We start from the raw sequence: 15,899 nt of genomic DNA, 5'->3' as shown, positions 1-15,899 counted from the left end.
TGGTGCAGAGGAGCGAGGGGCAGCCAGCAGGGGGCAGAGTCGCTCTCGGGAAAAGCGTCCCTCTGTGCCCCCCAACCCCCCTTCTTCTCCGCGGCTGCCCCAGCCATCCCTACCTGCTTTCACCAAGAATATTTTCAGCAGCCAGGCGCCCGAGGTGGATTTCAAGCCAGAAGATGGCTTCGGGCAGAAGCTGGGAGCCGCGGAAGCCTGGGTCTCAAGCTGGGGGCGTGGGGGGGAGGGTGGGGGGTGGAGAGGGCACAGGGTCAGGGGCTGAAGCCAGGGGCCCCGCCCCAGCAAAGGCTTCTTCTGAGGGTTTTCTTGACCCAAGGAAAACATTAAAAGCATCCGAACCCTGAAGAGGAGCCATAATCATAAACTCAATAACTGTGGGATACCAACTACCACAGTCACAACGGATGCACCCAATCAGAAACAAGCGTGTATGGGATGTCTACACAGTGGTCCACAAGCTTTTCCCCGAGCGGGGGAGGGGTGTCACCTATCCTTTGCGATTATATGAAAAAATTCAGACTTCCACCCAGAAAGATGCACTAGCAGCCCCCAAACATTTTTTGCACCCATTGGCCCCAAGGCTTGAACTTCCTGCTCTCCCATGGGCCAGTCTTTGGTGCTGGGCGCTGGGGCTATAATAACGAATGAGATCATCGTGACCCCCACGCAGAGGAGCTTAACAGGCTGGTGGCAGGCATAGGCAGGTAAGAGATGCTTAAAACACAGGAGAGGGCCAGTGCTGTGGAGCAGTAAGTTAATCCTCTGCCTTCAGTGCCGGCATCCCATATTGATGCAGGTTTGAGTCCCGGCTGCTCCACTTCCGATCCAGCTTTCTGCTGTGGCCTGGAAAGCAGTGGAAGATGACCCAAGTCCTTGTGCCCCAGCACCCATGTGGGAGACCTTAAAGAAGATCCTGACTCCTGGATTCGGATTGGCCCACCTCTAGCCATTTTGGCCATTTGGGGATTGAACCAGTGGATTGGAAGACCTTTCTCTCTTTCTTTCTCACTACCTATAATTCTGTCAAATAAATTAATAAAAATCTTAAAAAAAAAAAAAAACGGCTAAAACCACAGCAGAGCAGGGGCTGGCACTGTGGTGTAGTAGGTAAAGCCAGGGCCTGCAGCGCCAGCATCCATATGGGCACTGGGCTCCCTCAAGGACACACAGAAGAAAGCTCGTGGTTGTGATGTGAAAGTGCAGGTTCCACGCTGGGGATGAGCACAGGGTAGAATGGAGCTGGCAGGAGGGGCATCAATCCCAACCTTGGGGATCAAGCCCAGGGCCCAAGATAGGGTTGGGGAGCTGTGGATCAGTGGTACCTTCACTGTATATTCAGATACCCTCTGCCTCTGACCACAGCTGGAAGGGAAAGGGCAGCATGCGCTCACCTGCTGTAGCCTCCCATGAGGAAAAGCTGATCTCAGGGTAAATTCAGCTCTGCCTACATCTTTTTTTTTTTTATTTTCTTTCAATTTATGTATTTGAAAGGCAGGGAGAGAGACAGAGAGAGAGTTAGATAGAGATCTTGCATCCACTGGTTCACTCCCCAAATGCCTGCAACAGCCAGAGCCCCAGAGCTTGGAACCAGGTAGATGGCAGGAACCCAATTATTTGAGCTAGCCCAAGCTCCTTTATCAGCATCATCCGGCTTGCTTTTCTTTCTTTTTAAAGATTTATTTATTTATTTGAAAGTCAGAGTTACACACAGAGAGGAGGGGGGGAGAGAGAGAGAGAGAGAGAGAGAGAGAGATCTTCTTCAGCTGGTTCACTCCCCAATTGGCCGCAACATCCGGAGCTGTGCAGATCCAAAGCCAGGAACCAGGAGCTTCCTCTGGGTCTCCCACTTGGGTGCAGGGGTCCAAGCACTTGGGCCATCTTCTACTACTTTCCCAGGCCATAGCAGAGAGCTGGATCAGAAGTGGAGCAGCTAGGACTTGAACCGGCGCCCATGTGGGATGCCGGCACTGCAGGTGGCGGCTTTACCCGCTACACCACAGTACCCCCCCCCCATGCTTGCTTTTCTTCCCTCACTCACAGTTGCCCCGTCACACAGTTCTTTCCCGCCCTAGGTCTGTCTTACCTGCTGTTGCCTCTGCCCTGAAACATCACCCCCACAACAACACACTATAACTGACCTCCTCGCACTCTGTAATCACTGCCAGTTCTTTGGGGACGCCTTTTAGGCTCCATCCCTTTATTAGATTCTTTCTGCAACTCCCTCATAACATGCCCTACCATTTTTTTTTTTTTTTGACAGGCAGAGTGGACAGTGAGAGAGAGAGACATAGAGAAAGGTCTTCCTTTTGCCGTTGGTTCACCCTCCAATAGCTGCCGTGGCCGGCGCGCTGCGACCGGCACACTGCGCTGATCCGATGGCAGGAGCCAGGTGCTTCCTCCTGGTCTCCCATGGGGTGCAGGGCCCAAGGACTTGGGCCATCCTCCACTGCACTCCCTGGCCACAGCAGAGAGCTAGCCTGGAAGAGGGGCAACTGGGACAGAATCCAGCGCCCCGACCGGGACTAGAACCCGGTGTGCCGGCGCCGCAAGGCGGAGGATTAGCCTAGTGAGCCGCGGCGCCGGCCCTACCATTTTCTTTTATAAACCGTATTACAATTTGCAGTCAACTGTTTAGTTGTGCTTATTCATTTAATGTGTAATCCTCACCATACACTCGGGAGGGCAAGGACCCCATCTTGTTCTCTGCTGTGAACTTTGCTCTCTGCATAGTGCTGGGCACACGGAGATACACTATAACATTTGACCAAATGGGTACGGAACTTAGAGGAGTCTCAGAGTTCTGCTGGTCCATAGTTCTTTCCCTCGACCACACGAGCAGTAAGCAGTCATATTCCTTCTTCTTGCTTACTACCAGCAACAGGGAGCTCACTACTTCACCAAGAAAGGCATGAACGCAGGCACACGCACAAACCCCTATACTCACACAGCACTTCCATGTGCTGGATCATTCCCCAAAGGCCCCCAACAGCAGGGCTGCCCTGGGGCCAAAGAGAACTCTGTCCAGGTCTCCCACATGGGTGGCAGGGACTCAGTCAGCTGAGCCATCACTGCTGCTTCCCAGAGTGAACACAAGAAGAAGCTAAAATGGACAGTAGCGCTGTCCCCAGCACCTAACACCCGCCTCTGCAGGAACTGCTTAGATGGCACAGAGAAAGCTTGCGGGTGGAGGGGGTGAGTGTGAAGCTGTCTCCAACCGTTCAAGAAGGCAGCTCCACGGGCTGGTGTGCAACGCAATAGGCCAAGCCAGCGCCTGCAATGCTGGAATCCCATATGGGTGCTGAGTCCCAGTTGCTCCACTTCTGAGCCAACCAACCCCCTGCAGCAAAGATGGCCCCAAGTATCTGGGCCCCTGCCACCCACATGGGAGATCCAGAGGGAACTGCATGTTCCTGGCTTTGGCTTGGCCAGCCCAGACCATTGCAGCCATCTGGGGAGTGAACCAGCAGTTGGAAGATCTCTCTCTTTGTCTCTGTCTGTTTCTCCCTCTCCCTGTAACTCTGCCTTTCGAATAAATTAATTAATTTTAAACAAACAAACAAATAAAAAATGCATCTCCGGAGGGCCAACAAGGACTTGGAGATGACAGCGCACCAGACTTTTCTTTGAAAAATCACTGCCTTTGGTCAGCACCCATATTTATGACATCATCAGTCTCCTTGGCACTCTAGTAACTGGAATACAGATCCAGCCATATGTGGGAGGAGAAAGCAAGAAAAAAAAGCTTTGGGGCCCATGCTGTGGTGCAGTAGGTTAACCCTCTGCCTGTAGCACTGGCATCCAACACAGGAGCCTGTTTGAGTCCCAGCTGCTCCGTTTCTGATCCAGCTCCCTGCTAATGTACCTGGGAAAGCAGAAGGTAATGGCCCAAGACCTTGGGCCCCTTTATCCACATGGGAGACCCAGAGGAAGCTCCTGGTTCCTGACTTTGGATCAGCCCAGCTCTGGCCATTGTGGCCATCTGGGGAATGAACCAGTGGATGGGAGACCTTTCTCTCTCTCTCCCCTTCTATCTTTCTATAACTCTATCTCTCAAATAAATAAATAAATCTTAAAAGAAAAGAAAGCTGTGCTTCTCTCCTAACATGTAAACACAGGCATTTTTCTTTTCTTTTTTTTTTAAAGATTTATTTATTTATTTGAAAGGCACAGTTACAGAGAGGTGGAGGGAGGGAGGGAGGGAGAGAGAGAGAGAGGAAGTCTTCCATCCGTGGTTCACTCCCCAGATGGCTGCAATGGCCAGAGCTGGGCCGATCCAAAGCCAGGAGCCAGGAGCTTCTTCCGGGTCTCCCACATGGGTGCAGGAGCCCAAAGACTTGGGCCATCTTCTACTGCTTTCCCAGGCCACAGCAGAGAGCTGGTTTGGAAGTAGGGTAGCCAGATCTCCAACCGATGCCATATGGGATGCCGTCACTGCAGGTGGTGACTTCACCAGCTACACTACAGTGCCAACCCCACAGGTACGTTTTTTCTAGGAAATGGTCTTATTAGTGACAGTTGGGCCCAGGCTCATCCTGAACCAGATGAGCTGTACCACTGTCAGCCACATTCTGGGTCAAGTGGCATTTCTGGACCCACTTAACATTTTTCTCCGAGAAAAAGATACATTTGGATTCCAAACAATCAAGTTCTATAGGAACCCTAGAAATAGCAAGCTTCCAAACTGGGAACTGGCCCTGGAGATGTATTTAGGTAACACAGAGCAGGAAAATGAAGGGATGAGGACAGGCTGGGCCTGCTCAGAGAAATCTCCAGGGTTGGCGCGGTGGCATAGCGAGTTAAGCTGCCACCTACGGTGCCAGCATCCCATATGGGTGCCAGTTCAAGTCCCGGCTGCTCCACTTCCAATCCAGCTCTCTGCTATGGCCTGGAAAAACAGTAGAAGATGGCCCAAGTCCTTGGGCCCCTGCACCTGCGTGGGAGACCTGGAAGAAGCTCCTGGATCCTGGCTTTGGATCAGTGCAGCTCCAGCCGTTGTGGCCATTTGGGGAGTGAACCAGTGGATGGAAGACCTCTCTCTTGCTCTACCTCTACCTCTCTGTAATTCTGCCTTTCAAATAAATAAATAAATAAATATTGTTAAAAAGAAAAATTTCCAAGAGTATGAAAAGGAGGGCAAGTCAGAAGAACCTGGGCTAAATCCAACTCTGTGAGTTACTGGCTTGGGCCCTTGCCTGCTTTCTCTACTCACCCTCAGATTCTTCTCTTTAGCAAAAGAGCAGCACAGTTTTTATCTCACCAAGTTGTAGCAGTAGTACCATATGGCCTGGCACTTGATGCTCTCTGAACATGGGCATTGTGATCTTTTCTAGTTACATTTTCAAATGTAAATTTAAATTATTTTCATTGTATTTGAGAGAGAGAGAGAGAGAGAGAGAGAGAATGAATGTTCCATCCACTGGTTCACGCCCCAAATGCCCGACAACCCAGGGTGGGCCAGCTTGAAGCCAGGAGCTTGGAACTCCATCCTGGACTCCCTTAAGTGTGGCAGGCCCATCATCTGCTGCTTCCCTGCATTAAATAGCAGGGAGCTGAATGGGGATACAGGGTGTGTGTGGGGGGGGGGGGGCTTAAGCCATTGCTCCAAATGCACAGCCCTGTAATGTTTTCCAAATAAGAGTCTTTCCGGTCAGTGTTGACAAGGTCCGTGAGCTTGTTGGAGGGCTGGCATTCCCTAAACAGCGGCTCCCGCGTGGAGACCAAAAGGGGGCGCCCGAGCAGCGGCAGGGGCGAGGGGGCAGGTTGGCTGTGTCTGCAGACACTGGCTGCCCGTCCTCCCTTCCTCCCCTTCCTCCTCCTCCGCCCCCCCCTTCTCCACCTCCGCCTCCCCCACCCACCTCGGCTCTGGTCGGTCGCTCTGCTCCGGGCAGTCCCAGGCTTTATCGCTTAGCCGTCTGAACTCTGGCCTTTTCTCTTTGTTTACCTATTTGGCTGGCTTTCTCCTCTGGGAACAAAGAAGGTGTTCAATTCTGGGCAATGCCCAGCTTCGGCACCGCACCCCCGCTCCCGCCCCCTTTCCGAGGAGGGTGTGGGGGGGCTGCCCCTGTCTCAGACTCCTGGATCCTGAGAGGCCCCTTCCCACGGTGCCAGGGAGCTGAGGGTCTGAGCCGTTTGGCTGACACCCGTATTTTCCTCCAGCTCTGGCCCCATTCCTGTCCCCAGCGGAGGCCCCGAAGCTCCACTTGGCTGGGCTGGAGACAGCGCCTCTCTCCCCGTTTTCGGGCCAGGATTTGGAAGCTCTGGTTTCCATAGCAACTCTGGGCATTTCATTAAGGGAGGAGGCCTTCAGATCTTCTGGGCTGGGCCGGTCCAAATCTCAGCCGGGCCAGGAAGGGTACCCTGACCACGGTTCCGTGTCCATTTTGGCTTTCCCAAGCCACCCCTGACACCTCCCAGCCCACCTCACACCTGAGTGCCTGCCCCAGACCTCTCAAACCAGCCAGAGCAACCCCAGGTCTGAGGACCAGGATGTTTCCATCCTGAGCCACTCCCACCTTTCGTTTCTGGACTACAGGCCTAGGGCTAAGGGCAGGGGATAGCCCATTTTTTGGGCCTGCCTCCAACTTCACTGCGCAGTGTGGTTATGCTGAACTTGAAGGGGAAGTGTGTTGCACAAGGTCATTATGTTCAGCAGTTCCTCAGAAGCCATCTGTGATCTCAGGCTTCAAAACACTGCCGTTTGCTGGCTGGGAGACCTTAGGCAGATTCCTGCACCTCTCCAGCCCTCCCTATCCTCATCTGTGAAATGGGTATAACACCACTTCGCAGAATGGTTGGCATCTGAGAGCACTTGGGAAAGAGTGTTGTTGCCTGTTGCTGCTGTTAACTCTTCTGAGAGGTGGCTGCAGGGAGAGCCCCTTCCCCCACTGCTGCCTTGAACAGGCTGGGGGATTGCCCTTGGCATCCACCTGCGTCCTGTCCTGCCCTGCCCAGGCTGCTGGAAAGTGCTCCAGACCTGGATTGGAAGTTGGCAGCTTTTGCGAGAGCCACGTCAGGGGCTGGAATTTCCAAGTTCAGGTCCCAGTTCCTGAAATTCCTGTCTCGCATTAGCTGTTGCTGTGATCACTTTCCCCCATTTCTGGCTAGGTTGGTGTGTATGTGTATTTTCTTTTCATTGTATTTTTAGACTTCGGAAAAAATAAACACAGTTCCCACACCAGCACCTTCCTGATCTTTTGGTTCTTGGTGGGTGTGGGAATGGGGCCCCTTCCCCCTTCCCCTCCCCCACATTCCTACCTTCTGCTGAAAATTCCCGGATTTATCCCACCTACCTCCCATCACTGCCCCTCCCATCCCTGAGCACTGATATCTGAAGAGCATAGCTCGGTTCTGAATTGTATCCTTGGGGTCTTTTATCCTTTTTTATGTTTTTTATCTTGTTTCCTGCCTTCTAGAAACTTCTCCCCTACCCTGCATTCCTGGCTGCGGCATTTCCCCCTGGCTTCAGCCAAGGCAGCTCCATCCCTGCAGGTCTGGGCTGTCCCACACAGCACTCAGATTCCAAGGATGAGCAGCACAGAGAGATGAACCCAGGACCCTGCACCCTACCAGTTAAAAAGATAGTATTTAAAAGGTAGGCTTTTAGCCTAGCAAGGTGCCAACCAACATCTGGGGGCCGACATGGTGGTACAGCAGATTAAATGGCTGCCTGAGTCACAGGTATCCTATATAAGCATTGGTTCAAGTCCTGGCTGCTCCACTTCTGAGCCAGCTCCCTACTAATATGCCTAAGAAAGCAGTGGATGATGGCCCCCACCTGCTTAGGAAACTTGGACTGGATGGAGTTCCTGGCTCCTGGCTGTTGTGGTCACTGGGGAGTGAACCAGCAAATGGAAGATTCTCTCTCTCTCTCTCTCTCTCCCTCCCTCTCTGTAACTCTGCCTTTCAAGTAAATAAATAAATCTTTGAAAAAGGAAAAAATAAAAAGATGCCCACATTGCATGTCACGGAGCCTGGGTTCAGATTCTGGCTTTCCTCCTGATTTCAGTTCCTGGGAGGCAGCAGGCGTGAGGGTTCAAATACTTGGGTACCTGCGATCCTCAAAGGAGACCCAGCTTGAGTTCCCAGCTCCTCACCGTTGTGGGCATTTGGGGACTAGAACAGCGGATGGGAACTCATGCGCTCTTGCTCTTTCTCTCCCAACCTCTCCCTCTCCCTGTCTCTCAATTTTTTATTTATTTTATTTTATTGACAGGCAGAGTTAGACAGTGAGAGAGGGAGACAGAAAGAAAGGTCTTCCTTCCGTTGGTTCACTCCCCAAATGGCCGCTACGGCCAGCACGCTGCGCCGATCCGAAGCCAGGAGCCAGGTGCTTCCTCCTGGTCTCCCATGCGGGTGCAGGGCCCAAGCACTTGGGCCATCCTCCACTGCCTTCCCGGGCCACAGCAGAGAGCTGGACTGGAAGAGGAGCAACCGGGACTAGTACCGGATTAGAACCCGGAGTGCCGGCGCCGCAGCGCTGGCCCCTGTCTCTCAATTTAAAAAGCAAATAAAACAAAAAACAAACAGGGGTCAGTGCTGTGGCGTAATGGGTAAAGCTGCTGCTAGCAGTGCTGGCATCCCATATAGGTGCTGGTTCCAGTCCCGGCTATTCCACTTCCAATCCAGCTCTCTGCTATGGCCTGGGAAAGCAGTAGAAGATGGCCCAAGTCCTTTGACCCCTGCACCGGCGTGGGAGACCCAGAAGAAGCTCCTGACTCCTGGCTTCAGACCAACCCAGCTCTGGCCATTGTGGCCATCTGGGGAGTGAACCAGTGGATGGAAGACCTTTCTCTCCATCTCTCTCTCTGTCTATAGCTCTACCTCTCAACTAAATAAAATTTTAAAAATTACTAAATAAATAAAAAAGAACATCTTAAAAAAGAGATACAGAGGTGATAAAGGGAAGTGACAGAGGAGAGGTGTGGAACCAGCTTCGGGCACAGGAAATAAATTTGCATTTTCCTGGAGAGTGCTGTGTGAGGAAAGACAGTCAAGGGGTCAGTCTCTGGTGAGTCTTGTCTCCTTCAGGGGAGAGGAGGTGCTGGGCGTGGGCGGACTGAGGCTGGTTATTGGAAGGATGTCACAGCTGTGCCAACCCAGGCTGCTGGCTGGGGAAATCCGGAGTCCCTGCTAGGAAGCTGAAACTCCCAGAGGCTGTGGCTTGTCCAAGGTCACAGGTAGCAAGTGCTGAGCCCGGGGCTCACAACACCTGCAGCCCCTGTGCTGCCTGCACTGGGTGGTCAGGAGCCCCAGGGAGTCAGGTGGGATGCCCAGTCAGGTTTCAGACTTCTAATCCCCGTCAGCCTTCCTGGAATAATTCTCGTCCTTCCCACTGGAGACTTAAAGACTCAGAGTGATTCTCCCAAGGTTGCACAACTAGTAATTGGTAGGGTCAGGCTTCAAACTCCGGGCAGCATAGCCAGAGCCTGCACTCCCCCACCTGTCACGGTTTCTGGATTGGACCTGGCTGGTTCCCCAGCCAGAGCCTCAGGGCTCTCCCACTCCCACAGGACTGAGGACTGGGGACTGAGCGAGTGGAAGGCGGGAAGCCCTTGAGCACTCTGGCGGCACACGGTCTGGGCTCTCTTCACTGGGTCTGCCTGCCGCCTGCCGTCCGTGATTAGTTCTGTGCCAAGGTTAATGCTCTTGGCCTTCAGCAACCTGAAGCAAGGCCCTTCCTCAATATCGGTCCTCTGTGGGTCCTCAGGATTACAGGAAAACAAGTGACTGCCTAGTGAGGCTTGCCCCAGGGCACTGTGGGAAAGTCTCAATGCTGAAGGTGGTGCAGGCTCCCGGATCCACCCAGAAATGCAAATCTGCCTTTTGGATCTTGGGAAAAACTCACCCTAACGAAGAAATAATTCCAGTTAGAAGTTTGCTGCTTTGGGTTCCAGTCTCTTTTCTTTTTTAAAAGATTGATTTATTTACTTGAAAGGCAGAAATACAGAGGGGAGAGAGAGAGAGAAAAAGTAAGTAAGTTTGTGGAGAGGCAGGTGTTTGGGGCAGCGGCTTAAATCCCTTCTGGGGACTGCAATACCTTACATTGGAGTCCCTCTGCTTCCAATCCAGCTTCCTACTAATGCACATCTTGGGAAGTGGCAGATGACAGCTCAAGTACTTTGGTCCCTGCCACTCATGCGGGAGACCTGGATTGATTTCTGGACTTCTAGCTTTAGACTGATCCAGCCTTGGCTCTTGCTGGTGTGAATCAGAAGATGGGAGCTTTCTGTCTCTCTGCTTCTCAAATAAGTCAGTGTCAATCACGTACAAAATTTTAAGAGATTCTGCTTGCTGATAACATCCAATCCAGAACAAAGCTGTACCTCATTGGCCCCTCGACCAGATCACCAGGTCTAAGTCCAGCTCTCACTCTTTCCTAACCCCTTTCACTGTACTCGTTTTGAAAGGAATCAATAAACCCAGTGTTGTTCAGCAACAGGTGTCTGCCATGGTCTTTGGCTACAGAGCACTGACAGTCAAGATCAACATGTACGTATTCTCTTTGTTAATTTCAAATTTCCACAAACTTTTTTTAAAGATTTTATTTATTTGAGAGGCGGAGTTACAGACAGAGAGAGGGAGAGACAGAGAGAGAGGTCTTCCATCCACTGGTTCACTCCCCAAATGGCCACAATGGCAGGAGCTGGGCCCATCTGAAGCCAGGAACCAGGAGCAGCTTCTGGGTCTCCCACATGGGTGCAGAGGCCCAAGAACCGGGCCATTTTCTACCACTTTCTCAGGCTGTAGCAGAGAGCTGGATCAGAAGTGGAGCAGCTGGATCTCGAATTGGTGCCCATGTAGGATGCTGGTGCAGAGGCTTAGCACCAGCCCCCATATATATTCTCTTAATACTATAAGCTCTTATATATCTTTGGACTTGAAGTGCATTCTATATGTTTGCCGCATAATTCCCTTCCTGAGTATGCTCTCCGCAAACTGCTCTACTCTCAACCCTGAAATCTTTCTTTCTTTCTTCCTTCCTTCCTTCCTTCCTTCCCTCCCTCCCTCCCTCCCCCTCCCTCTCTCTCTCTCTCTCTCTCTCTCTCTCTCTTTCTTTCTTTCTTTCTTTCTTTTAAAGATCTGTCTATTTATCTGAAAGGCAAAGCTACAGAGAGCAGAGAGAGAGAGAGATCTTCCATCTGCCGGTTCAATCCCTAGATGGCTGTAACAGCCAGAGCTGTGCCAATCTGAAGCCAGGAGCCAGGAGCTTCTCCTGGATCTCCCACGCAGGTGCAGGGTCTTAAGCACTTGGACCACCTTCTACTGCTTTCCCAGGCCATTACAGAGAGCTGGATCAGAGGTGGAGCAGCTTGGACTCAAGCTGGTACCCATATGGGATGCTGGCACTACAGGCGGCGACTTCACCCGCTACGCTACAGTGCTGGCCTCAATCTGGAAATTTCTGTTCTAGGAAGCCAGATTGATTCTGTAGCCCTTGCTGTAGCACTGAGTCAAATCTGCTATCAGAGTGAGGCCCAGGTGAAGCCATCCTCTGCTAGGACCACCTACGCAGAGCTGGCCCCTGCCGCCTCAGCACCTCTGCTGCACTTGGTCTAATTCCTTGTCAGGCTCTTTGCCTTTCACCCCTGTTTGCTGCAAACTCGCCAAAGGCAGGGACTGTTTCTGAAACACTTGGTCAGCGCTGGCATTGTGGCACACAAGGTTAAGCCACTTCTTGTTTCGCTGGATCCGTCATTTCCTATACAGCTCCCTACTAATGCATTTGGGAAACCAGTGGAAGATGGCCCATGTAATTGGGCCCCTGCCACCCAGGTAGAAAATCCAGATGGAGCTCCAGGCTCCTAGCTTCTGTCTGTTCCAGCTCCAGCTGTTGCAGCCATTTGGGGAGTGAACCAGTAGGTGGAAGAATTCTTTCTCTCTGTCCGTCACTCTGCCTTTCAAATAAAGAAATCTTAAAAGCAAAGCAACTTGGGGGCCGGTGCTGTGGTGTAATGGGTAAAGCCGCTGCCTGCAGTGCTGGCATCCCATATGGGCACCGGTTTGAGTCCCAGCTGCTCCACTTCCCATCCAGCTCTGCTATGGCCTGGGAAAGCAGTGGAAGATGGCCCAAGTCCTTGGGCTCCTGCACCCAACTGGGAGACCAGGAAGAAGCTCCTGGCTCCTGGCTTCGGATCAGTGCAGCTCTGGCTGTTGCAGCCAATTGGGGAATGAACCAGCAGATCTCTCTCTCTCTCTCTCTTTCTCTCTCTCTCGCCTCTGCCTCTCTGTAACTCTGCCTTTCAAATAAATAAATACATCTTTTTTTTTTTTTGACAGGCAGAGAGGACAGTGAGAGAGACACAGAGAAAGGTCTTCCTTTGCCATTGGTTCACTCTCCAATGGCCGCCGCGGCTGGCACGCTGCGGCCGGCGCACCGCGCTGATCCGAAGGCAGGAGCCAGGTGCTTATCCTGGTCTCCCATGGGGTGCAGGGCCCAAGGACTTGGGCCATCCTCCACTGCACTCCCTGGCCACAGCAGAGAGCTGGCCTGGAAGAGGGGCAACCGGGACAGAATCCGGCGCCCCGACCGGGACTAGAACCCGGTGTGCCGGCGCCACAAGGCGGAGGATTAGCCTAGTGAGCCACGGCGCCAGCCAGCAATAAATACATCTTAAAAAAAGAAAAAAGCAAAGCAATTTGGTCAGCTCTCTGTTGGCTGGGCCAGATAAAAACCAGCTGTCAAAAGGTATTTTACATCAAGCGTCCCCAAGTGCCAGGGGCTGAGACCCCTGTGCTCATGAGAAAAATGGCTCACCCCGAAGAATGGCCACCTGATCAGACCAAGGGACAGGAGGATGGACCTTACCCTGCTGGCCTCCTGGGAGATGAAGGCATAGGGTGCCAGTGAGCTCTTTGCAAAAATCCTCAGGACAGAGAGAGCATGGGCTTGTGTAGCTGCTGGTAAGAGTCACGGTGAATTTTAATTTGCTACCTCCTCAGGCTTCTTTGTGCATTCTGCTAGTGTCCCAGATAGGGAACTTATCGGGGGAAATCAGAACCAAAAGAGATAAGGCAGCTCTGAGCTTGGAGCATGAGGCCCACACACACTGCTCCTCTCTGTCTTATGTTGCACTAGAAGGTATTGTCCAGGCTAGAAGTTTTAAAGTTATGTTCCTTGGGGCCAGCGCTGTGGCGTAGTGAGTAAAGCTGCCGCCTGTAGTGCCGGCATCCCATATGGGCACTGGCTCAAGTCCCAGCTGCTCCACTTCCGATCCAGCTCTCTGCTATAGCCTGGGAAAGCAGTAGAAGATGGCCCAAGTCCTTGGGCCCCTGCATCACTGTGGGAGACCCGGAAGAAGTTCCTGGCTCCTGGGTCCTGGCTTCAGATCAGCTCAGCTCTGGCCGTTGCGGCCAACTGGGGAGTGAACCAGTGGATGGAAGACCTCTCTCTCTCTCTCTCTGCCTCTCCTTCTCTCTCTGTTTCAACTCTGACTTTCAAATAAATAAATAAATAAATAGATCTTTTAAAAAAAAAATGTTCCTTGGTGCTCTTTCCTGGAAGGAATCCAAGGAGGGTAGGGAGGCTGAGGGAGCCCCATACCATGATCCCCATCCTCATTCAACCACAGCAACTTTTTCATCTTTTTTTTGTGCTTAGGGATTTGATTTATAAAGAGAGTATACATTCCACATGTAAACATGTGGAAGACACAAAAACAGCCAACCTGATTTCCTCAACAGATAAATTGCAAGAAAAGAAAAGAAAAAAAGATACGACAGTGATGTGGTTAAGATGCCACTTTTGGGGGGGGGGTGCTCTGTGGCATAGCCGGTAAAGCTGCCACCTGCAGTGCTGGCATCCCATATGGCATAGTGAGTAAAGCCTGCAGTGCCGGCATCCCTTTTGGGCACCAGTTCGAGTCCCAGCTGCTCCACTTCTGATCCAGCTCTCTGCTACAGCCCGGGAAAGCAGTAGAAGGCAGTAGAAGATGGCTCAAGTCCTTGGGCCCCTGCACCCACTGGGGAGACCTGGAGGAAGCTCTAGGCTCCTGGTTTCAAATCAGCCCAGCTCTTGCTCTCTCTCTCTCTCTCTTTCTTTCTCTCTCTCATCCTCTGCCTCTGGCTCTCTGTAACTCTGCCCTTCAGATAAATAAATCTTAAAAAAAAAAAAAAAGGTGTCACTTGCAGTACCTATATCCTGGATAGGAGTGCCTGTGTTTGAGTGCTGGATCCACCTCCGATTCCTGATTCCTGTTTCCTGTTAATGTGGACCCTGGGAGGTCGTGGAGATGACTTGGATGGGTGGGTCCCTGCTGCCCACATGGAGGACCTAGACTGAGTTTTGGGCTCTAGGTTTCAGCTTGGCCTAGTCCTGGCTGTGGTAGGTGTTTAAAGAGATGAATAAGCAGAGTCTGTCTGTCTGTCTCTGCATTTCAGAAACAAAAATAAATGATTAAGAGGGTCTGGCATTGTGGCACAGTTGGTTAAGCCACCACCTCTGACACTGGCATCCCATATGGGTGCCAGTTTGAGTCTCAGCTGTTCCACTCTGATCCAGAGCCCTGATAAGGCACCTGGGAAAGCAGAGGAAGATGGCTCAAGTACTTAGGTCCCTGCACCCATGTGGAGACCTGGACAGACTGGGCCAGTCCTGGCCATTGCAGCCACTTAGGGAGTGAACCAGCAGATGGAAGACCTCTCTCTCTGTCTCTACCTCCCTCTGTAACTCTGACTTTCAAACAAATTAACCCATCTTTAACAAATAAATAAAGACTTGTGGAACTGTTAGGTAAGAGATTAGCCTATGCGTATAGGAGGGGCCTATAGAAAACAAGGCACCCAGGAAGGGAAAGGAAGCCATGCAATATTTTACACGACAAGTTCCTGCCCATATCACCATAACTTCACATGTGCTCCCAGTATTCCCTCAAGGAATGCTAGAATGCTCTCTGCCCAGCACCCGCGTGGGCTCCCCAATCTGATTACATTGGTTAATAAAACTCTGGGAGGAATTTTACCCATTTCACACCCAGGAAACCCTTTGTCCAGAAGAGGGAGGGAGGAAGGAGAAATGGAGAGAGAAGCGGACCCCATTCTCTTAGAAGCCCAAGCGTGGATACAGACTGCATGCTCAGCTCTCAGCTCTTTCCTAAGCTGCTCACCTGGTCTGTTGGGTGTATTCTCTCCATCAAACCATGAAACCTTACTTTCCCCATCTGAATGCCTGGGCATTCTTTCTCAGATTCCTTCACATCCTTTCTGATGGATTCCTTATCCCATTAAACCTTGCTCCCTTGCTGACCGCTCCCCTCTGTCTCATGTTTGAATTCTTTGTTTATTTTTTAAAAAAGTTTTATTTATTTTTTTTGAAAGTCAGAGTTACACACAGAGAGAAGGAGTGGCAGAGAGAGAAGTCTTCCATCTGATGGTTCACTCCTCAACTGGCTGCAATGGCCGGAGCTGCACCAATGCAAAGCCAGGAGCCAGGAGCTTCCTCTTGGTCTCCCACGTGGGTGCAGGGACCCAAGGACTTGGGCCATCTTCTACTGTTTTCCCAGGCCATAGCAGAGAGCTGGATCAGAAGAGAAGCAGCTGGGATTTGAACTGGCACCCACATGGGATGCCGGCCCTGAGGCGGTGGCTTTTTACCTGATACACCACAGTGCTGGCTCCAGAATTCTTTCTTGTATAAGGATAAGGACCTATTCCACTCATTTCCGCTAATAGAACCTAAAGTAAAAGTCACTTAAGAACCTAGTCGGGTGAGCATTGTGGTACAGCAGGCTAAGTCTCCAGTTGGGAGACTGGTTCTAGTCCTGGATTCTATGCTTCCAATCCAGCTTCCTGCTAATAATGTGCCTGGGCAAGCAGCGGAAGATGACCCAAATGCTTGGATTCCGCCATCCACATGGGCAACCTGAACGGAATTCCAGGCCCCTTGGCTTTTG

The 15,899-nt window shown here is 51.7% G+C and overlaps 1 long non-coding RNA gene across 2 annotated transcripts in view; it reads right to left on the bottom strand.

Annotated features, from left to right (window-relative positions):
• Positions 1–15,899, bottom strand: part of LOC149123462 (uncharacterized) — a 32,523-nt gene that overhangs the window by 1,126 nt on the left and 15,498 nt on the right. Inside the window, exons 3-4 of one of the 2 annotated variants that reach the window (XR_016216705.1) lie at positions 5,868–5,974; positions 114–219 (exon numbers count right to left, since the gene is read on the bottom strand). This is a non-coding gene — a long non-coding RNA (uncharacterized LOC149123462). Of the gene's footprint in view, positions 1–113; positions 220–1,668; positions 1,923–5,867; positions 5,975–15,899 lie in introns of those variants that run through there. The other variant, XR_016216706.1, reaches the window with a different exon arrangement.

This window comes from Oryctolagus cuniculus, chromosome 11, assembly GCF_051225735.1.
Source record: "Oryctolagus cuniculus isolate XC-2025 breed Fujian yellow rabbit chromosome 11, ASM5122573v1, whole genome shotgun sequence".
NCBI lineage: Eukaryota > Metazoa > Chordata > Mammalia > Lagomorpha > Leporidae > Oryctolagus > Oryctolagus cuniculus.
The sequence above is the reverse complement of the archived record's forward strand: the minus strand, read 5'-3'. Positions and strand labels throughout refer to the sequence as shown.